Source organism: Dromaius novaehollandiae, chromosome 3 (genome assembly GCF_036370855.1).
Source record: "Dromaius novaehollandiae isolate bDroNov1 chromosome 3, bDroNov1.hap1, whole genome shotgun sequence".
Taxonomy (NCBI): Eukaryota; Metazoa; Chordata; class Aves; order Casuariiformes; family Dromaiidae; genus Dromaius; species Dromaius novaehollandiae.
This window is the reverse complement of record NC_088100.1, coordinates 90437826-90465209: the sequence shown is the minus strand read 5'-3', so window position 1 is coordinate 90465209 and position 27384 is coordinate 90437826. Positions and strand designations below refer to the sequence as shown.

General features: G+C 37.6%; 1 long non-coding RNA gene across 1 annotated transcript; it reads left to right on the top strand.

The window, feature by feature from the left end:
• The first annotated feature begins 10057 nt into the window (after positions 1 to 10057).
• LOC135327909 (uncharacterized) lies at positions 10058 to 24870 on the top strand. Its single transcript, XR_010388492.1, has 2 exons — positions 10058 to 10151; positions 24412 to 24870. It is a non-coding gene; the product is annotated as an uncharacterized LOC135327909 (long non-coding RNA).
• Positions 24871 to 27384: the final 2514 nt, after the last annotated feature.

The window sequence follows — 27384 nt, the reverse complement described above, 5'->3', positions numbered from 1 at the left end:
TTGAACCTGTATTTCCTACATTCTAGGAGAAATTCAAACTATAAAGGGGTTGGATAAAAGAAGGACAGCAATTTCTTTTCTTCCAGCTAGTATCTGAATTGAATTTTATCTGGTTTACAAGTACAGAAAATTAATTAATTTGTATCAACCTACAATGCTTTATACTGAATTAAATTATCATATGGTTCTTTTTTGAGAGGACAGAGAAGGAAAGGTCAAGGTTATTTGGGGGAGGGAGAAGAGAAACAACCATGAATATCTAGATTTGATTTGATCCACAGATTGTCCTCCGGGTTAGCAAGCAAACTAAAACATCATTTCTTTGTACTGTCCTGTGTATATGTTTTTCTTTCACAACATAAATTGATATCGAAAACCATACTGATACAATGTGTAATAATATTTTTATAAAGTGGCAGCCAAACATTTTCCATGAAAGAAAGAAACATCTCTAACATTTGATGTTTCTCCAAGGCAAACTTTTTTTTTTTTTTAAAAGGACCATTTTTCAATTCACATTTTTTGCCTGACTCTGATATTTCCCAAGGCACACTTCATTATTTCTTTCACCCTTTGCATCAGCTGAACCCAGAAATGAGCATGTGCTGTATGGGTTAGCAATGGAGACCAGCAATGGAAACTCCGGGACACCCCACTGGCATGCTGCAAGGCTTTTTCCCTTTCGGTGTGCCCATACCTTGGAGCCTGTAGGAGCACAGGCTGCCTTTGCTATGTGCCATTTGTGTGTGCACCACGTGTGGGCTCTGCCTGCAGAAAAGGGGTATGTGTGGCTGCAGCCAGGCAGGTGTGTGCTGCAGTGCAGAGCCATGGTCCACCAGGGGTTCAGATTGGGCAGGAAAAGCAGGAAAAGAGGAGCAGAGTGGTGGGTGCTAGGGTCTGGCGGCACAGCAGAGTTTCAGAGATCTCCCAGTGCAGAGTTTCGTCCCAGCCTCCCTAGGGTCCTGCCTGTGAGTACTAGGCTATAATATTAACAATAATATTTCTTTGAGTGTTTTCTTCCCAGTCCCTGTATTTAAGTCTTTTTGTGCTAACTATTCATGCAGCCTGCTCCATGAGTACATTGCTGCTCCCACACCTCCGTCACCTGCTCCACAGAAATCTTCCCGCAGCCCAAATCTCCCCGTTTAACTGGGCATTGCCCTTATGGAGCATTGCCTTTATGGAAGGCAATACACAAGCCACACTATCTGGAAGAAATAAAGGCAAATAAACTGCTCACAAGAGCAATGAAGGAACCTTTTACTCAAAGCTGAAGAAAACTCTGGCAAAGGCATATCAAAGGATGGGTCTGTCCTTGCTGTAATAGCATGCTGTATTTCACCCAGACAGCAAAGAAAGAAACCTGGCAGGCTGAATATTTCTCTGAAATCTTTAGTAGATCTGAGCCTAATGACATCTTTTGATTTCAGATCTCCAGAACACAAATAAATTTGCTGCCATTTGATTTTGGAATGATAAAGGGAGAAGAATCAGGCAGTTTAGGTGCTCACAACCACGTGAACATCAAGAGCCAGTGGAGCATAGATTCAGGAGTGCTGGTCTGGTGGGACCCTCCGCAGCCTTTGCTTCTGGAACAATCTATCGACCCAAACTTGGATAAAAGCTGTGTGATTTTACAGTGGTGACTGTAAGCCCAATTTAGGTCCAGAATTTTAAAAGCAGCCTCCAGTTCCATGGGTCTTTATTTCACAGGGGCTATCATCACGTTTCCTGGTTAAGTTTAGAAGTCAAGCCTGAAAAGACTGCTTCTGAAACTTCTGAAATTCATGTGTGATATTCAGACTTGCTCAGTGGTAGCTGGACTTTGTTCCTACTGAAGTCAATAGAAACAATCTTGTTGTGTAAGGCACTTTGAAAAACTGCAGCCCCCTTGCTGCTTTCTCAATAAAGACAACCAAATTTAAAATTGGCTTTAAAAATTGTTCCCATTTAATTTAATTGGGAAAAAATGGGTTTTTGGAAGCAACCTAGAGAATCCATAGATTCACATTTTGTATGTACACAGTTCTTCCTGTAAAAATTCAGAAGCAAGATTGTGATTGCTTTAATTTAATTAAATCCTACTGTACTCTTCCATATGCACATAAAATACTGCAAGAATCCCCATGCTCCCCAGCTGAGAATAATTTAATTTTCTCAGATAAAGGTTGCCTTTTCTGGATTTTCTTTGAAAGCTTAAGAATCACAGAAGCTATTAATGCTGAAAGAAGGCTGTCGACCCTCTCAGAATGGGATCTGCATAAATCTATGCCTGGATGTAGTCCTAAGGGTCTGCAAACCATGCAGCTTTTCCTTCCTTATGTGACAGACACTACACACCAGACAATGTCAATGGGAAAGTGAAAGAAGGAATAAAAATTTTCTCGTCTCTCCTCTGCTATTAAATCCATTCCTGTAACTTCCACTGAATTTACAAGTATTTGAATAGTAAGGAAAGGATTACAAGTATTTGAATAGTAAGGAAAGGAAAAATCCTAGTGGTTTATCTATATGAAAACATTAGGAAAAACCTAAAATGAATTTACAATGTTCATATGTTAGTGAAATTTTATTTTTAGTGTTGCAAGAGACAGAAAAAACAGCAACTCAGATTGTTCAGTTTGTGTTCTGTTTCGAGGACTAATGAGTACTGTAGTGGAGGGAATAAAAATAATTATTAATACAATGGTTCTTATTATTTGGTCTAATGGAGTCTATTTGGTTGAATCAGATTATTTTGAAAATGCCTACTGCAATTTTTGCATCTGATATGATAAAAGGAGTATTTTTATAAACCTAGTATGAGTAGATAAGTAAAATAGGATACAAGAAAAATGCAAAAAAGTACACCATGTTATTATTATTTGTTTGAATTCCATTTGCACCTTGCAGATCTAGACAAGGTCAAGGTCACATTACATGCTGTACAAAAGTGCAGGCAGTAGTTCAAACTCTTCTGGTCTTAGTAGAGAAAATGGGTAAACACCGGCAGTGTAAGTCAGGTGCAGAAATTTGAAGAAATGAGTCTATAATCGTACAGCAAGTTACTACTATTGCCAGGAATAGACCATAGGTTTTGTGAGTTCAGGTTCAAGGATCTTTCCAGACAATTTGCTTCCCATTTTTGCTTTACTGTGGCTGTCTGTTGTTGGGATTTTTTCCCCTCTGTATCTTCTCTTCACAAGCTGAAATTATATCTTCGCTTTTTTTTGCACATGTATAGCTGCTTCTGCCTACTATACTGCTATAACTTTTACATCTTAATTTCAAGGGAGAGTTGCTTTGACACTTCACTGAAACACAGAATACTTTTGTTTGGGTGCCATTCTTAAGCATGAATCTTTAATTTGAATATGATACTTTCTTAAATTGTATGTGGATTGTTATTTAGTCAGTTCCTCAACTAAAGCCTGAAAAGATGTATAAAGGAGCAGTAGCTGGCAAATATAAATGGTTTAAGATAGAGACCCAGCAAATTCCCTACATGCACACTTAAAAAAAAAAAAAAAAAAAAAAAGATTAAACAACGAAATTGGCTGAATGTACAATTTTGTGATTTATGATTCAGAACTCAGTCACTGAATGCATGGTGCAGACAGAACAAAGCAAATATCAGAGGAGGAATATTTATAGTATTTATAGCCATTTTTACAGGCCATGCATCCATGATACACCAGAGGATTTAAACCATAATAAATGTATTTGCAAGACTGAGGCCTTATGCAAGTTTGTGATTATTGAGATATTTAAAGATATCAAAAAATTTGAATAAAAGGTGTTTGTCAATTTCATATGCTGTCTCTTTTCATAATAAACAATTATGATTGTTTTTGCAAAACTACCTAATGTTTTGATATCGCTTTAAACCCTTGGAGAAACATCAAAATACTGTAAGCTACTCTTTCTTGAATTCGAGCTGGTTCTAAATCTTCATTCAGCTGGTGGGACTATTCCAGGGACAAATTTAAGGCCATCTTTTGTGAAAAATTAAGCTCAAAATGCCCCATTTTCAGAGAAGCATTGTGGAAAAATCCTCTACTGATTAACCATTCACATTATTAGGTCTCACTACAAGAAAGCTTTTAAGCATAGACTGGATCTTTTACAGGACTTTGACATATATGCATGAAGCTGAGTATATGGTTCTGTGATTTCCTGAAAAGATTTCCTGAATAGGGATTAAAATAAGGACAAAGGAAATGCAGTTGCAGCTTTTTGAACAGTGATTTTCTTGTTATGTCAATAAAATAAATATATTCTAGCTAACTGTTGATTAGGAATGCAGTGCTGCAAAACAGGAATGTGAATAAACCAGTTTTACACCTTAAAGTGATCTGCCCAGCTTTGTGTAGATAAATCAGATAATTTTTATATTAACTTTTAAGAGGCATGAAAATTTAGTCACTAAACCAATGAAAATGTTAAGTACCTGCGTGATATTTGTGGAATTCAAGTATGAGCTATGAATACTAGTTGACATTATGCAGTACTATGCACATCGCTGCATGATTAATGATACTCTCTAGATTTGTATGGACTTCTCTGCATCAGTAGCAATTATCTTTGCAAACTTGTGGCCAGTAGGAAAGGTCTCAGGCGACTGTGAAGGGCTGTTGTATTTGCCCTGCCTAAACCACAAGGGGTAAAAAAGGAGCCGATCCTCACACAACCCAACCTCAAAAGCTGAAAAAATACTAGAACAAGTTATTGAAACCTATTTGGAAGCATCTGCAGTGTAATAAGGTGATAAAAAGAGTTACTGTGAAATTATGAAGACAAACAGTGCCCAAGCAGTCACATTCTAGACAGGGAAATGTGGCATTGCTTCAGAAAAGAGCATGGCAATACTAGTGAAGCATGAAATGGGCATGATTCAGGAATATGAAACTGTTACAAAATGAGTCATCTTATTTTCGGATATGTTAACGTTCAGTGTCCTATGGAAGATAAAAGAAGATACCATTTTATGTCCTCATTGGAGATGAGGATTTAGATTGATATCTATGTCTGAATGTCACACTTTGGGAAAGAAGAGATGATTTGGAAATATTCCAAGAGACAGACACAGAATTTATTTGAGGTTTGATTATTCAAAGGAAAAACTGAAGGAACTGGGTTTCTTTAGTTTAGGAAAAAGAAGGATCACAGCAGACCATTAGATCAATAACTAGTCATCAGACATATAAAAAGAACAGATAGATAGATTTTTCTCTTTGTGCACCTGGAACCTGAGAAAAATCTTCATTTGCAGAAGAGACAATTTTGGAGTTCAGAAAAGGTGTGCACCCAAACAGGAAACTATGGGATCACCTGAACTGAATATTTTTTTCAGATGAGGCCATTGATCAGGGATAGTCTACATGTACTTAATCTTTCTTGAGACGAATAGATTAGATGACCTTTCACAGTTCCTTACAATTATACCTTCAGTGAAAAATGTCAGGGCTTACAGTGTCTATTCTGACACCCTCTTCTCATTTTTTTTTAGTCTCGTTTCTCAGAAGAATGAGGCTTAGGTGATCATGCCCTCTGTTTGTCTGCCCATATTTCTGTCTTTGACTTCCTTCCTTCTCAGTAACTTTTGAACTCTGTCAACACTTCAAAACAAATTTGAAATAGAAACAGAAATCAGTGCTTGGCTAGGAGACAAAGATTGAAGCTGGGCAGAAAGGCTGTTTGCTCTGCTGGGTAACACTGGGCTGACCAGTACCTTATGTTTACTGGTAAACCAGTTAACATGCATGATGCTCCAGAGAACTCCAGCACAGCCCTCCTGCTTGGTAATGGTGTCACAGGGAAGATGGAGGTGGGGTGTGACTGCAAGGCGGGCAAGAGAGGGTCAGATACCAGCAGGGAGAGACACTCAAGGTCCATAAGGGGTTAAACAGGACAGATTTAATAAAGGACTTACACTACAGACTGCACGGGGAGTCCCGGGGTGTCACTGTGAGGAGAGGTCGCTGATGGGAGGCTGCTGGAGGCACAGGCCAGACGCATGGGTCAGATGCCCAGGTGGGATTCAACTTGTTGTTCCTAAGGGCCCCTTAAATCTTCTAGAACTGTTTCCTTATCTCAGCTGTGCTAACCTTGAGTAGCTACTGCCTGGGAAGCAGCTAGATGTTGTTGACAAAATGGAATATGCATGCCTGGCCCTGGCGGGAATTTGGTCAGTGTGTAGTTTCACACGCTGGGGCTGCTGCCAGTCACTGAGTCCTCTCCAGATCTTTCGCAGGTATTCTCACTACATGGGGAGAGACCCAGAGAAATGGAGTCATTGAGGGGGGAGGATGAAATCACAGTAGCTCACATCCAAGCACCCGTGTTTTAGGGTTTCGTGCTGTTCCACCTGCCCACAAAACGTGGACTCTGTGCCTGCTAGACGAGGAGACAATCTGGGCGGTGAGTGGTGCCACTGGCTGCCATGGGAAGGCTGAAACGCTCTGAGCAATTCGAAATTGCTTGTGGGGAAGGTTTCCAATTTTTCTGGCCAGCTTTAAGGGTTAGGTGTGGTCCAGCTGGCAAGAAATGCATTTGAGATTAATATGAGTAGAACCTTTATAGAATATTATGAATTGTATTCCTTAGAATACAGACATATTAATGGAGTTATATTCCTATTTTTGTGACAATGGTGAGAATATTGAATCATTGTTAAGGGAGATCAAAGAAACGACCAAGTCTAACAATAGAGTAACAAAGGACAGCTTCTACTTCATGCATAGAAATGGGCCAATTGTTATAGTAAAAAAAGATTTAGAGAAAAACTTTCTGAACAGCTTAAATAATCACTTTGGAACAACTAGTTTTACAATACATAAGAGGTAATTCTTTTCTCGGTCCAAAATAGCACAGAGACATTGATTCAAGAAGCAATGTCTTATTGCTGAAATCAACAGTTTGCCTGAATTTGGGGGGAGAAGAGGAAAGGGTAAACTGCTTCACCGACTGTAATTCTATTGCTGGACACAGGGAAGCAAAAAGTGAGAAAAATAATCATAACAGACAAAGTACAAAAGAAAATTAAACTGAAATCTTGAGACTTGGTATAGGAGATGCATAAGCACAAGATTCTAGATTTAGGAAAGATGTATAACCATTTCCTTGAGAAAAGCAGAGGAAAAGGTGAAAAACATTAGAAACCTTTCAGAAAGCCTGAAAAATAGGCAAGGGATTGAAATTTGGTTAAACCAATTCAGAAATCTAGACCAGGAAGGACCACAAAAGAAGGCATATAAACAGCAGTAAAACATAAGAAAAAAATTAAGAAAGCTAAAAGAGAATTTGTGATGAAGAGACTCAGAGGAATAACACAATTACAAAATAATATATGCGAAATAGATAGCCGTAAGGAGAGCTGGTGGATCATATGAACTAGTCAAGAGTAAAAGATGCCATGGAATAGGGCGAAGGTGTAACAAAGTTTCTTGGCATCAATTTTTACCTAACATTACATGGATAAACATCTTCCATTAACTCCTTTTTCTTAGGAAACAAGGTTAAGGTGTTATTATTTTTTGAGGCATCAATAGAAAAGGTGCCAAAACACACTTCATATAGACAAAAACATGTCACCACACCTCATAATATATATTTGACCAATTTTAAAACAGTTTTTTAATTAAGTGGTTAATCTACAAATAAAATTTGCCAGCCCATTGTCTGAATCACCTATGTTATTTTGGGGGAATCAGATTGAAATACTTCATTTATATTCTTATACACTTATGTAACTCTGTGAAAGTTTCCAAACAAAGTGAAATCTCTATATTCCTTTCCATATTTTATGTCAAAAATCCTTTACTTTTTTACCAGCTCTAGATACAAAACAACATAATGCCAGAGTTGCTTAGAAAAGAATGTTTCCCTGAGAAACATTTTGACAAAAAAAAGATCTTTTTTAGAAGTTCATTGTGTACACCTTCAAAGTTTTGCCCATACAAGGGAGGGGGAGCGGATAGGAAGGAATATTTTTATAGAAATCCAGTGTTTTCTACAAACACTGTAAGAGTCTCCTTCCTTGCTTTCCCTTGAATAATCTTGTATTCTGCCAAAAAGCCACACATTCCAGTTTTCTCTGCATTTTCTTATTAATACAAAACAACTGACATGTTTAAAGGGTGCCTGAGGTAATAGTTCTTTAAGCACAGAAAGTTACATGAGTACTGTGCCATCAGTATCACGAACATTCTACAGGATAGGAAATCGGCTCATATGGGCTCATGCCAAACCAAATTAAAATAATGGAAGTGCTCCAACTGATCTTACATCACTTGAAAACAAGGCTGACTAATAGGTGTTAAGAATATATTCTTTTTAAACTTGAATAAAACATGGATAAAAGCTTGTTTCTGCAATTCCTAATTGAGGATTCTCATGCATAAATTTGAGCACTGTTAGTCAGGGCTGGGACGTTCTGAAGGGAATTTACTACACAAAGTTTGCTATCTTAGGTATTGTGAGTATAAAAGAAAAAAAAAAGATTCACAACTATAAAGAGTACTGCCCTAAAAATATGTGAATGTGTTTTTAAGCATGCAATCCATGGGAGTTCTGCTCTTGGAGATCAAGAAAGACTTCAGAGATCCCAGATTTCTTCTTCATGTTATCCTACCTATTTGAGACTAGATACATTTACACTGTATTGCATTTCCAAGATTCCCAATGAATTAAGTGGAAGAAATTCTATGATCATAATTTGGGAAATTTATTTTAGGATTTTCTGCAATAGAGAATACATCTGGGTCATGTTATGCAAACTGATTCCTGAATTAAACTGCTAATGAAAAAGTACTAAGTCTTTATACTAGACAGATATTTCTAACAGTCAATTTACTGGAATGTAGTGATAATACCAGATTTAGATTCAGTAGAAAATTAGCTATAATGGTAGGAAAATCCCTGACATGAAAGCAGAGTTATCTGTTTCCTTTAAAAAGCTGGGAGGTATATATATATATATATATTTATATATATGCATATAAAATCTCTCCGCAGCTATGCAAAATATTGTTTTTTCAATTTGATAGATTTTAAAATATATAATCACAAAGGAAAGAAAATGTTTCCATTTTCTTACTGACCCAAATACCTGAAGAAAATGGTTTTAGATGAAATTATGTATATATTGAGACACAAAAGCAAAAGTTTCAGTTTCTCTAAGACTTTTAAGTTTTTTTACCTTATAAATTTGAATGTAGGTAAATTTGGTCTCAAAATACTTGAAATGAAAAATCAGAATGTTTCATTGTTAACATGTTGGAATAATGTGTTCCACACCAGTTCGTACAAGTAACTCTTCGTTATTTGCATGGCTCTGTTCAAATAGGCTCTGTTAAAATATACTTTCAGGTGGACCGACTATTGAAACAGAAAATTTCACCTAGCATTGCTACTACAATGATAAGAACCTGTAAATAAACTGGTTTTTGAATTATATGTGCATGAAGCCAATCAAATGCTTCCAAATAATGGTTAAGGGATGATATACATGGATATTTTCTCAACGTAGGAATTTCAGAGGCAGTCTTTCCAGCTCAAAAGACATAACATTTTAAAACAAATGAGGTATAATTGCACTAAACATTGCAAATGCAAATGTTTGTATGCAATTTTTTCAAACAAACGGAGTGTAATAGCTATAATTAAACTCGATCCAGAGTAAATTGGAGATAAAAATCAATAAGCGACTCCGTCTGAAATCTCATCGCTTTTTGATTCATAAGCCATTTATCTCCTTCTTCGTTCCACATCAAAAACAATTATTAGTTAATGAAATCCCACAGATGCCAATCAGAAATAGGAAGAAACATTAACGGAGTGCCCCCAAACTGCTGAAAATGTATTTCTTTACGCTTTTCACAAATTAGCTTAGTCATAAAAAATGTGGTCTTGTTGTGACTAGCTCTGGTTAGGAATTTTGTGATTAGATGTTTGGGGTTTCTTTTTTCCTGCTGAAAAAACGCTGATTTCCTTAACCAAAGCTTTCCCTGTGAGAACACGTAAGTTTCAATTAACCTTACTCTGAGAAAGACTCCTCAATGCTATCAGTCATTTTCTGGCCAAAGCAATAGCAATGTATACCTCAGAAAAATCAACCAGGCAGAAGAGGAACTCCTCCAGGTCTCCCTGGTCTCCTAGCTGTCGGAATGCAGGTAGGTGGGGGGAACTTCAGGCCAGCAGGATCCCGGCTGAACCTTTCTCTCCTCCTAGCTTGATGTGCAACAGGAACATTTTTTGAAGTCTCGAACTTGGTCACAGAAAACTGTTGCCAGCGGTGTAAGAGGCAGGCTGCAGCTGTACCAGGTAATGGGTAGGCGTGATGGACCCTTCTGCCTGAAAGTGAGCAACGAGCTGGGATCTGGTGTGAGGTCCAGCGTCAGTCTGCATGAGGGCTGGTTCACGTGGGAGCAGTGCAGCTCTTGCTATTCTGCATTTGCTTCTCAAAGGCTAAATGTGACCCAGAGGGTCAAATTCTCTCTAGCTCTGTAAAAGACAGAACCGTAAGAAACTGCGTGATAGGTGATAAAATGTCATATGAAATCTGGTGGAAATAAATATAAAACAATGCACAGGAGAAAAAGCAGAGGGAATGCATGAATGTAGCCTGTCTGAAAGGGAATAGAAGTGATAACATTTCTTCCCTAGGAGGAATATAATGGCAGCCCCGTTCCTGTGTGCATGGTGTCTCATGTCCGCAGGGCAGTTGGTGGGGTGTCTGCTTATTTGTCATCCTTGCCCAAATTCCTGAAATGTGATGGGAAGCAAGTGTTCTCTACCACTTTTTCTTTTTTTTCTTTTTTTGTCTGCTATGTGGTGTTGTGGTCTCAGTCTTCACTCATCACATGGTGCCTTACTTTGAAGCTGAGCCCTTGTGGCTGTCTAACCTGTGGGATACCTGAGTGCCCACCCTGAATTTATTGCCCTTCTTACCAGGACAGCATGTCTGTGGGGCTTGCCACTGCATTCAGCAGGGCATCCAATTCTATTTGTTTTTATATATATATATTTATATATGGGTATACATATTTGTAAGTATATAAGTACTTTATAATGTACAGTGTATTTCAATTATAGATACAGAATTAATATTATGTAATACATATCTACCTATGAAAACATTTCATCACTTGTCTTGCAGAAAGAAGTATGTTAGGGTTAGCAACTAAATGTATGTTCAACTGAAAAGAATTCAGTGATAATATTTACTTTTATTTTCTGGGTTTTATGGCATCTAATAAAAGGTTGTTATTGCAGTTACAAAAACCAAACCCCACAAACCTTCCCCATGCTAAAATTTTTAAGCATCATGAAACTCTAAAACAAAGTATTTCTTGTGTATGATTGCGTGCCTCCTGAAGCAGAAAGAGGGAAGCTAACCTTGACATTTACAACTATAGCCTTCAGATATCCTGGGTATATGCATAACAAAAATGTTTATGGGAAAGGAAGAAAGACCTACTGAGAAGTCTTGATCTTCACTCTACACCAGTGTTTGCTTCTTGTCTAAACATATACAGATCTTGGGCCTATTTTTATTTCCCATTCAAATCAGGCAGAGACCATCCAGGGTTACTATTTTTGGCAAAAACCTGAAACCAATCACATTCAACTAGTGTCTGTTATATAACAGTATGAATTAGCAGTATGGATCAAACATTTTATTTTTCTAAATTGTGGTGAAGTCAAGAGCGAGAAAAAGAGAAGCTTTAGGAGAGAGACTGAAATTAGAGGGCTTATGTATAGCAATGACCCTGAAGTAAGAAGCATAACTGGAGCTATTTCTTCCAGCCTAATTTAAAGATAGAGTTACCTCTGCAAATGCCTCCACGGTTAGCACTTCTGAAAGATAGATGCCTTGTATATGAATATGTATTGTGCACATCCAGCTTGGTGTATCTGACTTCACTGTTGTTTGGAGCGCACTGCTGCAGCAGCGTGCAGAAAAGGGCAGGCAGTGCATCACACTGCTTTGAAGAAGATATGTATGGAAAAGCTAATGAGAATGTGTCCTCACTGAAAACATTTGTAAAAGCTTTTACAGGCAGGGGATTAATATATTCCAAGGCCACCTAATATAAGAAGGGCCCAGCTTCTGCGCATTAAGTATCTTTTTCTGTAGCATTTTATTATGCTATGCTCTGAAGTGGGGATTGCGTTTATCTAAGAGGTAGGAGAGGAAACAAAAGGTACCAAGGCATGAATGAACTACAGATATTACTGTAATCTGCACCATGGAGAAATACAGCTGTCATTTATAAAGGCAAAAGTATAACCAATTTGGTGGTTAGGTGTTTGTATATACCAGCTCCAAAGAAACACAAACAGAGTCGATTGAGGGAGGGTCATGTTTACCCCTGAGGTGCAAAGAAAAGGTGAATGTGTACCTCCTCAGGGCAATAAAGCAACATTTCCAGGTACATCTTGCTACTGTTAACTGAAGTAAAAAGGCAAATTATGTAGCTGAGCTTCAATATCAGCTCCAGGACAAACCTGGTCAATCTATCGTGGCTACGAGATCCTCTCCCCTAAGCACAAAAGGCCAATTCAACAACATTAACAGAATTTGAAAGTGTTCAACAGATCAGCTAGAATTGGCATAAACTGTGGGCTGAAACCTGCTCTCTGTTTCATTTTGTGTTAATCCAGAGTAATCCCAGTAACCCCAGAACTGACAGAGAATCAGCCAAATATTTAATGCCCCACACATCTAAATAAGGCCAAATACTGCAGGTGATTGCATTTGTATGCGTTGCATTTTTGGAACAGGTTGATTACCATTACCATCTCTGCTTCCAGACAAAAGGAGAACTGGTTGTGTCAGTTTGTGTCCAGAATAAAATAAGCAAATATGGGGAGTCAACAAGCCATATGGTGAACTAATTTTTCTTTCATACACCTTCAAAGAAGTCACACTTCTGAGTTCAAGGAAAAATAGAATGAGAAAAAAACAAGGCAGCTGGACCAGGAGAGGAGAGGTAAGGCAAGGTGACAAGAGGCCCTGACTTCTAGACCTGGCATTGTATTTGGAATCTAAAACTAGCAGACAATGAGGCAGATGTTGTGTTTGACATGTGTTTGTGAGCAGAAATGAGGCAGAAGAGCTGCATCAGCTCCATAGAGTAAGGCAAGATTTCAGCAACAGTCGAAGAAGGAATCTGTCATCCTGCATGTTCAGGTGTCCTAGCCCATAAAGGGTCCCCCCTGTCAGAGGGCAGGCTGCAACATAAAATTTGGGGGAGTAGAGAAGTGGAGCTATGACTGTATAGCTCTAAAATTCATATCCTTTCTTGGAAAATTAGAACATCAGGTTTTATCATTTTTTTTCTGAAATATCTGGTAGTTAACTAAAGAAGCTACTATACTTGACTCATCTTTGATTTCAGCAGGTGCTGTTCTAAACTTAAGGAAGGAAGATCCCACAGCGTACGAAAAGTGTTGCTTATATGGCTCTGGCTCCTTGTGCTCCAAAATGGTGCTTTCCCCCACAGCTCTGGGAATGTGGCCTGTCCTGGACAGGTCACAGGGAAGGCAGATGTGGGGTGAGGAAGGGCTGCTGTCCCCACACATTACTATGTCTTGGTGGCCTCAGAGCTCATATATCACATCTATCCCTACACAATACGAAACAGAGGCACCGAGACCCAGAATGACCCTTTGGAAAGGACCTGGGAGGAGTTTTCTCTTCAGGAGCTCAAAAGGCCCATCTCCAAAATGCTTGAAAAGGAGTCCCAAGAGAAGCAAGACTTTGAGAGCCCCTATTACCTGCTTTGGTAATAAAAGTGGAAGTGGGGAACTCATTCCTCTCCCTCTATCTCTGTTTAACACTTAACCTGAGATGTTTCCAACTATAAAACCCCAAAATGTGTAAACTTCTTTTAAAATCCAAGTTTAACTGAATAAGAAACTTGGAATTGCTCTTTTTAGACAAGTAATGAATAGGATGCTGTAACAAGAAAAAAAAAGAGAATTTGATTCTCTATTTAGTCTTAAAACAATAAAAAGTTGCTGCTCTGAAGTTTTACATACTCCACTGTTAATAAATACTTCAACTCTGTCAGCCAAACCTAGGACAAAACTACTTCCGTATCTTTGCTGTTATGGGAAGTATACTCTAATTTGAAAAAAATATCTTTACACACTTAACCATTTTGCCTAGACATGGAATCATATTGTCTCCAACACATTAGGGTTCAGGAGACAGGGAAGCATTTCATCAGTGCAGCCTTAAAACAATCTGACCTGGCTATTTACTAAACTGACAAATTCAAATAGGTTTTAAAAGCTGCAAAGTTGCAGAGTACAGAAGCTCTCTCCTCCCCTCCACATCCCCCAGCACACATGAAATTTTCTTTACAGCTAGCATTTGGTAAGAAAGGGTAAAAGAGGAAATAAAACAAGTTCTTTTCCACTGCTTTGTCTCAATATTGTAGAACCGAAAGCAGCAAAAATCCAGTATGAGAAAGTACTTCACACAAGCAATATATGGTTAGTTTCTTGAGCTCACTCCTATAATACCTACTTAAGGTCTTCAGTTTAGCAATATTTATAAAAATATTAGACATGTACAGCTGTCCATTATACAGACTAACACTTTCTTCTTGAACATCTGATGTGGTTCAGGCCTGGAGACAGCCTGCTGGAGCAGACATGTCGCTCATCTGATCTTGTTTGGCAGTTCCTCTGTTACTATACTATCTTTCTGATATAAATTTGCTGGTAAGAATTTCACGATATTTGGTCTCCAAGGCAAAAGATATCTCCAGTAGAGGAAGCAGCTGCCCCTCCCTGTGGTTCCCTTTCCCTTTTCCACACAATCTGAGCCAACAGCTTGTCCAGAAACAGAGGTGTTAGATTTAAGTGACAAGCCAGAATGGACAGGAGTACATTTCATGCAAAACTTGGAAGTTTTTGCTCTGAGATTCTGATACATTTTAAATCTGTTTCAGTATGTATCAGTATCTCATGTAATTTTACTTCTGCCAGCTACATGTCGCATATTGTGATATATATAAATTGTTCCTTTTATAAATGTCCTTTTGGCAGTTCTGGTATTTAAAAAGAAAACATTCAGAGCATACATCTTGATTACAGAATTATGTAGATAAATTGATTAGATGTTGCACATCTTATTAATCTTTAGGAATATTTACACTAGATTGTGATCAAATGTTTAAAAATGTGATTATAGAATACTGCTCAGAGATGAATGCTTTAGTATGGAGAGTTAATTAAAGCAAGGATTAGGGTTCCCCTTATCTACCTTTTATAAAACTTAATCCAGGCTATCCATCCAGGCTTACTTGTTGAGATGCCCATCTCTTTTTGTTGACTGTAGAAGCAACCTAGAAAACAAACTTAGGTCAAGCTAACTCTTGAATTGCAAGAGGAAAAGGGATATGAAACCCTCTCAAAGGGATTGGCATGCATAATATTAGTCACTAAAAAGGACACCCAGGAGAACAATCCTGAATTATTATTTATTAGACAAATCAATGTTACCAACAGAAGCTGTTGTGCTGAATACTCAGCTGGCTCATGGGCATCAGTGGGGCTACGATGATTCTTGTCATCTACAGATCTTGACTTGTTTGTGTTGCAGTCAGGTCCTTGATTCAGCAAGGCACTTACACCTGTGTTTCGGCTTAATCATGAAAGTAGCCAGTTTAGGGCAAGGTACTTGAGGCTCTGAAGTTAGGTACACATTTAAGTGCTGTATTGAACTAGGGCTGTAAGTGGACTTGGAGGCTTTGAAAGTTTCCTCTTAATCTAAAGAAGTCTGGAAGAAAAATGGAAATGGGCCAGACAGGCAGGTTCAGAGGTAAAAGAGTTCATTAAAAAGTTTTGCAAGTTGAAATAGCAAGTATGCTAAAACTCCTGGGTGGTGGTGGGGGGGGGGGGGGAAGCAATGATTTCCTCAAGATAAGAAGATGAGATTTTTACTCCTCTTGCAAAACCACCAAATGAAATGACTGAAATCATCTTCACTGAGAATGGGGCAATCAAGATACAACTGGTAAGGAGACATGAAAAACAGCTCCAGCAGAAACCTACGTGGGAAAGGAACAAAGGAAAAGGACTATAGTCACCAGCAATTTGAAGAATTTTACAGGCATGTTAAAAACATTTAAGAGAAAGAATTGAAGAAGAGGCAGATGATGCATCTTTCACTGTTTTGAATTCATTGCCTGACAAGTTATCCTGTGCAGAGCCAATTCCCTTACATCTGATTCATAGCACTGTATTGAGAACAGGAATGAAATTAAACACAGAAATGTGTTGCAAATATATAGCTAATTATTTAGATATAATCTAGGCTCAGTGTTTCTAGCTGGAGTGAATGTAGAATTTAACATTGTGTTGACATGTTGTTTTATTTTTTCTAAGAGAAGTTGAATACTTAAACACTTCAAAAAGCCAGTACTTACAAAAATATTTACATGCATGTTCATAACCCACCACGTAGAGCTATAAAGAGTCAGAAAGTGGCAACCTGCCACTCTGATGATTAATACAATAAATTAATATTTGGCCCAAAGCACCCAGCAATTATCTATGTAACTGTTTTCTATTCTTGTTTTTGCCTTTCTACATCTGTTGTGTGTAGCTTTAGAACTGTTCAGCTACCCAAAGTCTTTTCCCCGTCTAATTCCTCAAAAACCTTGAAAACATAAAATGCAAAGAAGGACTAAATAGGACAGTTCACTCAGGTTCTTCTGGTGAAAACATTGAGCTTTGGATGACAAAATTATTTCAGGAGAGATTTGAAGCAGGCTTCTTTTTATCTCCACTTTCCAGTTAAAAAAAAAAAGAATATAAGATGACATAGTTGCAACTCAAAGGCATGGGGCCTTTCCTCCCCTTTCTCTTTCTCTCTTTTAATATGAGCATATATTTTAGAGGTTGAGAAATAGGAAAGATTGTCATTAATCAGTTCCATCTCTCTGATACAGATTTTTACCCTACAGTATACTCTCAAGTACATTGAGATTTCTGATTTTAAACCTAGACTAATGAGAGATGGCCCTAGTTGAAACTCTGAATCAGAATAACCTCAAGAGTTAGGAAGTTTGGAAAATAATTGTCACATTTGGCCCCTCATGTTATATAACAACATGAACAAAACTCCCCAAGCTACAGAATTCTCAAGTACATTCCCCAAGCTATGTCCCCAAGTACAGAATCTAGATCAAGGTTTTGTAATTTGAAGCCAAGATGCTCATAAGATTGCCTCCCCATTCTCCTACTCCCCTCCAAAAACAACCAAAAATGACAGTTTGAAAATCTCCTTTTAGGAAGTATAATACTAGCCCTTGGCTTCTGGAGACCACTCAGCTCATTCACCTTTCTATTGGTAGGATATTCTACCATTAGAGAATTCTGTATAGCAGACGGGGAGGAAGCCTTCTTTCACTGAATTCCTCTTCTTTATAAACAATCTTTTTCAGAGAAATCCTGCAGCTATAGTGCAGCTGCAGAATAGAATATAGAATAACAGACAAAAAAACAACTAAAATTTAATTTGATTAAACTCATTTTGGACTCCAAATTTTTCCCTCTATCCTTTATGAAAATAAAGTTCTTTAATATCAGAAGCCTAGTTAAAAAGGAATTCTAGATTTGTCATATAAAAACAAACAATGTTAAAAAAATTATTAGAACAATTTAATTACCTTTAGCATATCAGCTCTCAGAACTGTTGTTGGTATGCCTACCCCTTAATTAGTAAAGAGTTATGATTGATTAATGGATCCAAAGAGGTTTAATTTCAGGCTATGTAATGTGTATTAAAAAATGAAAGGGGCCTATCCTTTCACAGACTACTTAACCTTTCAGAGATACAGCTTTAATTTTGATGTCCTCAGAGGTCAAAGGACATCCCTGCTGCTTTTACAGCAAAGCTCTTCATTTAGACAGCCAACAAGAGACACAGAGTATGCAAAAGTCATGTTGGAACCTAGTAATTAATAAACCCTGCATATTTGCACTCTCATCTGAATGAAAATTAATCTGCTCCTGAGTCATGTTTTTGTAATTAACATTAGATAAGCTTTCAAATACCTTTAGATATCTGCTGTACTTTTTTTCTGCTGTTTCCTTAGGGTTAGCTTTCTGAAGCGGGTATGGTTTTTATAGGTTCAGAAGGACCAATTACAAGATTCCCACCTGATACTGATTTCGAGCTTTAGGTCACTGGCCTTAGTTGAGTGGGCTGTGGAACCCTATGTCCCAGTCTGGTAGTGTTGATTCTTCAAGGCCACAACAGGATTCAGGTAGATAGCATCAGAGCTGGTCAGCTTATCTTAAAAAGAACATGGCAGCAATTGAAAAAGGTGCACAGGTAAGTGATAGAAATTAGCAGAGGCACCAATGTGATTTTCATTTGAAGAGAAAGCACCTAGGGTCTTCAGCAAGATAGAAGGGATAGATGTTCTTAACAATCAGCTCTATCATATTGACCAGTAGTCTGTTAGACTCAAATGTAAGGATTTACAATTTCATATTCAGCTTTTCATGTATAAAACCATGATGCCATCTTTTCTGAAGTTGCAAGGAATGAAGAAACAAAATGGGAACCCACCATACTTGAAAATGCTTCTGATCATTACTTGTAAGTGGGTGGGATCTACCTATAAGATAGATTTGAAGGAGAGATGAAGGAATGCTTAGGGTTTGACATCATTTTTATCTAAGGTCATGCCATTAGCTGCTGGCTAAGAATATCTTTTCTTGCTTTCATCATTGCTAACTTTCAGTGGTATACAGATCATCAAACCAATTTCAAAATCGTCACTTAAAAAAGAGAAAAAACAAACAGTCAACAAGTTAGCTTGCCAGGGTAAATAGTTTGTTTTCAGTCTTTGCAATATCATAAGGATTTTTTAAAATAAAATATATTGCAATTACATTACAAATAAAAAATAAGAAGTGAAAATATTAAAATGTGGATAGTGACTTTGAATATTCAGTTCTTTAGGTTCCTCATTACCCTAGAGTGTGTCTACTTAAAGATCCTGGCAGAAAGAAGAGTCCCTGTGGAGACTAGCATTAAAAAAAATGAGAAAGAAGAGTCAAATCCATATGATTATGTGTTGGTCCCAAGTACTGATGGAGAAACTTTTATTTAACTGTCTAGGGAGAAACTTTTATTTAGCTGTCTACCCTTTTCACAGTCCCATCACTTGAGGTAGCAAAGCCTCTACTGTCTATATGATTTCATCACTCTTTTTCTTAATTCCCAAAATGTTCGTCTTTCATCAGTGTATTGACATTTTGGTTATACTGTTTTCATGCCTAGCTTCTGAAAACATTGCTGACAAGAAGATGCAGAGAGACAGAAAACACACAGTGAATGCCAGAGTAACATTTTCAAAAGCTCTTAAGTGATTAGGGCTCTGAAATCTCTCTTTTTGCAAAAGCAATTTTGTACCAATAGATGTATCATCATAAGCTTCAATGAAATTTGTTGGAAAATGGATATTGCCATCCCATGGGAAATTCCAAATTTAATATAGCCTCTTCTGACTGCTTCCGGTACCCCCCATCCTTCCTGCCATCTGTTGTAAGCAGCTGAGGGAATCTGGTGGAGCTTCAGGATTTCAAGGCTGCAGAGGAGCCAGGGACTTTGGGAGTGCCATATATGAGGCAGCTTGTTTACCTTGTTGTTCTTCAGCTGGCAATATTTCTGACCCAGAACTTATAAAGGCCTGGGTGCCAGGAACAAAATCAGTGTCCTCCCTCAAATATATTTTGATATATACATTCAAGACAAAAGAGAAAATTATGGAAGCTGCCTCTGGGCAGTGCTATCACTTGCACCATTCCCATAGAACTCTGCCTCATTTGCACTGGCATTTCATCAAGCGTGACTCATTACCACAACATTGTTTGACCTCTGACAGATGAATATTATTCAGTGGCAAAATATTCTCTCACTGTATTTCCATGAGTTATTTCAAAGTTATCTAGCCTTTGCAAATGTCATTCACTAAGATCCACTAAGATATTTGATTTTCAACTATATTCATACTTCTAGGTGACTTAAACAAGTTTGTAAAACAAGTTTTGGTGAAATACTTTGGGAAATTTCACACTAGATTTTCCTTCCTGTTTTGATTCAGATAAGATGTGAAGAAAACTGTCTTACCATTGATTTTATGTGTATGACAGAAGTGAGGGAAGATACAGACAATAAATGCATAGTAGAAATATGCCCAATCTCAGAAGAGAAACATTAGAGAAAAAGTACACAGTACTGTGTTCTACTTTACAATGGTTATAAAAGAAAACTCCAAGCATTTCAACAGAACAAGGACACAGGACAGAGTAAACAAAGCTAGTTGGTTCTTTAAATATTTTACTGAGGAAATCAAACTGCATAAGAGAATATTACATTGATCGATAGCTATTAAAATAAGGATAACAAATCAAGGACACACATCGTCAGTCAATGAATCATAAGCTGAAGTTGTCCTCAAGGCCTGAAACTTTTTTTAAAGTTAGATGCCTTAGGCAAGATCCCAAATAAACAAACAGGTCGCTCACCTTGTATTTAGCTAAAGTGTGTGGCTGCACTCACATTCACTCAACATGGGTGGGCACAGACTTTTTGTGGTACATGATAGGGAAGACTTGGCTGAACTCAGTTGGCTGACTCCTCACCCTTACAGAAAAGTTTAATAAACTCAGGTTTCTGTCTTTCAGAACTGTCATTTATTGATTTTTAAGATGAAGAGAAAAAATAAGAAGACTAAATGACAACATCTAGCCCATGCGGCTGCATTAACATTTTTATAGCAAAGTAAAAGCTTTCCCTTTTGGTTTAAACATGTTTTTCCCAGAGTGACAGGCTCTAACTCCAGACATATGCGGAAAATGAAAACAGCCAAATTCTGACCTCAGTTACACTTGTGCAATCCCATTAAACTTAATAGTGCTCTATGGGTGTAAGTGATGGCAGGGTCTAGACAATAACTGGAGTCCTTGTCAGAGCTTCTCAGCTGGCTGGGAATGAAAAAAGGGAATTTTTTGATTCTAGAGCTTCCTGTGCTCAGTGAAAGCTTTGCAGAACAACCTTGTGGAACAGCTCATGTCCGGAAAAACAAATCCCAAGGATCATTTTTAATCCATACCTCGCCTGTGCTTAAGCATGTCATTTACTTCTCCTCTGCCTCTGACCCTGCAGAGCTGAGGAGGAGTGAACCGGGGCCACTTCCGGGCCCATGTCAGTGTTCAGCCACAGCAGCTCTTCTAGGAGCATTTCAAATTACATTTTAGGAATGTATTTTCAAAAACAATGATCTCCTTTTGCCAAAAGGAGCAAATTACATCTATATAAAATATATCAACCTATGGATATCATGTGAGATTTGGGAGTGTTTCTCAGACCTAAGGTCTGGCGAATCAGCGGTCTCAGCAGGGGATGAGGAAGGGTATTCACGTCACCTCCCACCATTCCCTGACTTACATGGGAAGAAACTCCAAGTATGTGGGCCACCACCTACGTGAGCATGCCTCTTCTGGATCCTCTCTAGAAGTCAGGCGTGCAAGAGAAGGCATGGCTGCCCCACAGCCGAGGCATAGACTCAGCTGAATTGCTGTCATAAATATGAATACATGCCTGCAAGTATTTGCATGTGATTGGTGTCAGGGGCTTTCCGTTGCAAGCATTTTCGTCTGCACCCGACATTCATTTTAGCAGTACAACTGTTAGAGGCCAGTTGTATGGGCAGAAAGCTACCTCCCAGCAATTACACTCTTGTGTACATACGGGCAAGATACTCCTCACGCTTTAGCTTTGTCTGATGTTTCCTCTGTCCCCTTTCCTGGTTTACTTGTCTCTGGTAAAGTGTCTGCAGTTGTATCAATTGCTGTTTCTGAGTAGTAATTCTGGATGATACCTGATCCAGCTGGAGTCAGTCCTTTCTGTCAGCTTGAAAAATGACAAGAGAGCGTGGAGGCTCCCTGCTGTCATTCAAGGAAAAATATGGCATCTGCTCTTGTTTATATTCCTATTTCAGTTTGGTATTTGTGTACCCATTGTTATCTGGAAAATGGTGATGTTTTATGTTATAATGCAGTTCTGTTATTGATCCCCCATTCCATATCTGACTTCATAATATAAGTGTTTGTAACACATATGGCTATACATTTGACATATACGGCAAAGACCAATGTATTATATAGGTATAGAGATGCTGAAGTGGCACAGTTATATTTTAACCAGCCTTTTCATCTGGGTTACCAAGTCAAACCTCCCTACCAGGTTTAATTAAAGCAAAAGTGAAAGTACAGACTCTCCTTTACTGAGACTGGAAGTTTTGTCCTGCTCCAAAAAGCATCTAATATTTTTCAAATCTTGCATCTCAGAAGCTCAGAGGGCTGAATTTCCGTAGATTTTGAGTACAGAAGGTGACAAATTAAGCTTCTGTTTAGTCTGAAACTTGCATATATTGGTTTTGTTTTCTGTGAATCTAATATATACATTTCCTCGCCTATTCTGTCATCAACTTTTCTGTTTATTTTTTTCCTTGCAAAAACAAAATATACAAGCATATTCAACAGCTCTGCAAGAAAAAAAAAAAAAAAAAAAAAAGACCAATTTATCTGAAACTTGCTTCAAACCCAAACTTCTGTATGGATGTTCTGTATGTTTTGGTAAGCTTCTGAATTTCTCACTCCCTCACATGTAAATAAGGCTAACATATCTTTTCTCCTTTCATACTGTATCTTGTCTATTTAAAATCTCAGGGTCAGTGACTACATTTCACTAGGGATTTGTACAGTCCCTGGCACAATGGGGATAAGCTATTGGCTGTGACCTCTGAGCAGTCTTATAATACAGTAGCTGGTAATAAATAAAATTCATACCAGTTGTTGTAAAGTATTCTAGATTTTTATTACTGTATAACTCAAGAGACAAATATGGAGGCTGGAGAATGCTGAAAAGCAGCGTGCAAGAGGAAAAAGAGGTTCCAGCAAAGCTGGTAAGTTGCTAAGAGAAGAATGACTGAGGGTGTAAAGTTTTCTGTTTTGAGAGGGAAGACACATTTCAGCTGTTCCATCAGTATTATCATTCTTGGTTGAAGCCAAAGGACATTGGAATGACTGCATATCTGAGAATATATATATATATGCATATTTAGTGTTCTGAACAAAGCTAGTACAAAGAGACCATGTCAGTGAGCTGGGCATTCTACTGGATGTTCCTGCTCTAAATCTGAAGAGTATTTTTTTTTATCTCAACTTACTACCAACTCCTTTTGCATGTCTGTAAAGGTCAGTGTGGACAGTGCATGCAGCATCTTATCAGACCATAGATATTGATACTTTGTTCAGTTAAGTCCCACTGCCAAAGCATTGGATTTCACCAGTCCTTCTGTTTTTTGCTGTTTGTACCATAAATTGTACCCTATGCAGAAAAGGAGCCCACCCAGAGATGGGGTATAGCAAAAAGAACATCAGAGAAAAGGGAGATGTAACAAGGAAGCTGAAAAGAAGTGTAATTGGAAGTAGGATGAAAAGTGACAGAAAGAAAGGTAAATAGTATATGTGTGGAATACAGCCATTAACCTCATCTGAAGGTGGACAAAACAGAAAATCAAGGAACTAGATTTTTCTGAGCCTCAAGACTTCACTTACGCTTAACTGATAGGGATCCTGAGCACCAACAAAGTGAGCAAGAGGACTATGGAGGAAAATATTCAGCAGCTGTTTACTTCTCTAACTCTCTTAAGAATTGAGACATTAATATGAAGAGAAATGCAGAAGAGGGATGGATAGCCTTGCTATTCAGTCTTCCCCTAGAAATTTTGTGAAGGATTCTGTAACCAGAGTGGGAGAAAGTAGCAGAGTTGCATGGACTCTCTATCCTCCAGCAAAGCAGTGATATAGAACAATGCAAAGGGGGTAGTAAAATGCTATTTACAGCTATTTAACAAACTACTCCCAGAATGATATTTTTCTCATACAGATGTAAATAAAACGCTGACTTTTATTATGCTGCACTGAAGAAGGCGATGTGAACAATCCCATCGAATAGCTAACTGTAAGTCGAAACATTCATGACCATAAATTCTATCCATTTTTACTGCAGTTTTGGGTGTGCTGATGCTGACCACAACATTTTTCCAGGGTTCTGTTTGTATTAAGAATCTCTCATGGATTTCACCGAGTTATGCAGCTTAGTACAGCTTTGAGAGCACCGTTACTTAGGAGTGCTCAGAGCCATCAGTTAATTTTTGACAGCTGTCACAGGGAAAAAATAAACCACTAAATAATCTCAGAAATATTCTGTTTGTTTTTAGGCAGCCATTTTTGCTTTCTGTGATGCGATCTGCATGTCCTCTTATTTTGCGTTAAACAAATGAATGACGACTTATGCTGATGCTAGTTACATTTTTTTAATATTTGCAGTTAAACCTCTGATGACATCATCAATAGATGATCTCCAGACCTGGGAGGTGCAGGGCCGATCCTGAAGTGCTCTGAGCATCCTCAGCTTCTGCAGGCAAGCACAGGGGGTGCAGAAGATGCCTGCTGCCTTCTAGATTCAGGGTCTTTTTCTGCAAAGCCAGATTCCCACCAAAATCAGCGTGACTTCTTCCTAGCCAGACTGAAAGTCTGGTTCTTCTCTTAACTACCTGATTATAAATCATGAAGTACTGCAGTCTGTGGTTTATATGAGCATAAAACTGCCTGAAATGGGTAGCAGCTTGATTCCTGGGACCATCACCAAAAAGAAAAAATCATTCTTCTTAAAGTCAGGCTTCCATTATTTATGCGCTTCTATGGTCAAATATACAGTAATGAAGAAAAAATAAGTTCTGTTACTGAGGAAAAAATAAAGTCTTGTGTCTTCTTTAATATGCTCGATAGGAGTGCCAGTCTTTTGTTTTGTGTGTGCTCCCACTCCTGCATATAGCTCCAGTATGCCATGTCTCTCTCATTTGCCAATGAACTGTGAAATTGCTCATGATGATTAACCTCCATGGGGACTTTAGAGAACAGAACTACTGGAACTTAGAGAATTCTTCTGGGTTCCCAGGGAAATTTCCTGCCACCAATGAAGTTTTGCTGAGATATTTTGCCAGATGAAAGACATATCTTTTAAACTATGCTCCCACCCCCAAATGAACATATTTTTCATTATAACAATGGGAGATGAATCTTTCTGTACATAGTGTAAATCAGTGTAATTCATTCATGTCAACAAAAGCAGGTTGATTTATAACTGTTGAATATCTGGCATTTTTCTTTTGTACAAATATTATGGGAATTTCAATTAACTTTAATAACTCCCCAGTTGCTTCCTCTGATTCATTTTCCTTGGCATCTTTCCTCTTCCTTCTCCTCTGTGGAAAACAAACAAATCAACAAATAAAACTCTACTTATTGTACATAGAACATATACTTCTGTATTACAGAGCTCTGGCACATTCAATAGATGATCTCCAGCACCTATCTACATGTCAGATGTTCCCTTCTACAATAGCATATGTACAAAGTTTTTTGTATCAGAATAACCTAGAACAGTGTTTAGACCAAATAAAGATATATAGTAAAAAAAAAAAAAAAAAAAAAAAGACTATCATGCTTTTATAATGGACAAGGATACTGCTGTGAGATATATTGAAGAATTGTCAAGGCTGTTGTCAGATATTAGTGTTTCTATTAACATTTCTTTCTCTTTTCATGTATAAATCTTATCATGAGTAAATACTTAAATGGTAAGCCAGTTTTAAACAGTGCGTATTTCCTCCTGCAAACCACTTGCCCATTTTCACTATCAGTACCAGTAACAAAACATGAAAGATACTCCCAAAATATAATCTAACATTCTAATAAAATGTCAGCATTAGTTAAGAACATATCTGAAATATAAAAATAACTAGGATGACTGGTTTAAAAAAATGGGGTCTCACAACAACAGCAACTGCCAATATGGTTTCACAGCTGCCTTTTGATGATCATTTCCCAAATGAGTAAGTTTGAGGCAGATACTTGGACAAACATCTTTTTATTAAGTAAGTTTATAGAAACAGGGCACAAACAAATGTCTCTGTGAATATTCATGAACTCTCCCCTCCCCACCCAATATCTCTGTCAACAAAAATGGCAAGTTTGTTCCTTAGATGCTGTTTCCATGCACAGACCTCATGCCTCAGAACTTCACTGTTTCACCACTTCTTTTTTGTTCAAATTTAAAGCAGATTTTGGAGATATTTTGAGTTAATCTTTGAAGTAGTTCCTTAACATCTTACTGCCTTCTGTGGAGAATGAACTTGGACTGAATGCATAGTAGTCCTCACATATGTGAATTTGTGAAAGACTGAGTAGAAGACTGCTGAAAGTCTGAAGGACAGCAGTGCAGACATGAGGGTCAGTATCTCCTTTAATATCTGTACTTCTTAAATGTCAGCAAGATGCTTACAAAAACTGTAGGTCCACTTTGGCAACCACACTAATCATGCAAGAACTCCGACAGACGTATATTAATGTTGAAAATGGAGATAGTTATCTTCATTGCTGCATAAATGGATGCAAAGCAGCTTCCAACTTCTTGTCTTCCATGATCTTCACTTCCTCACCATCATAGTCAAAAACCAAACACATGCTTACCTCACAAGCATAAAAGCAGTTTTAAGGCATCCTCAGACCATTTATTGGTTCAGCAATGATGGCATTGATTTACAATCTGTCACTTTCCAAATGTTCCATCTTTTGGAGCAGGACAACTTTTTATTCTGAAATTTGACTTTCATTGGATGATTTTGAAATAGCATTGAAATTAGTCTTTCAAAAATATTCAGACAAAGTGTGTCATTTAACCAAATCTGTATGTCTTTATTATATTCACAAATATGTGAAATTATTCATTTTATATAATGGAACATCTTGATTTCTCATCCTGATTCGAGGTGAAAAATAAAGCTGAATTACTGAAGATTCTAATGGGACCAGAAAACAGAAACAATTTAAAGAAGTGTTTGTAAGTAAGTTGACTACACAGTAGGAATGATTTTCTTTCTATGAGCAGAAGATGAATATATATTCTTAGTGGGGAAAATGACTTTATTTGCATTTTATTTAATCCCTTTCAATACTGATAGAAAAGTCTGATTGGAAAGCTTCCTCAAAAAAAAAAAAAAAAAAAAAAAAAAAGGCAGTTGAGAAAAGGTTTTATACAGAGAAATGAAAAAGTTTCAACTAGAACGAAACTTTACTTTTTTAAGATTATGAAAAACAGCAACAGTTTTAAGTTCTTTTTTTTTAATTTAATTTCAAGGAACTTTTCTGAAAGGCCAAAATACCTCTCTAAAAATGAAGAATATTTTTTGTCTGTTCAATGATTTTTTTTATTGAGCTAACCATTTGCTTGGTAAATTT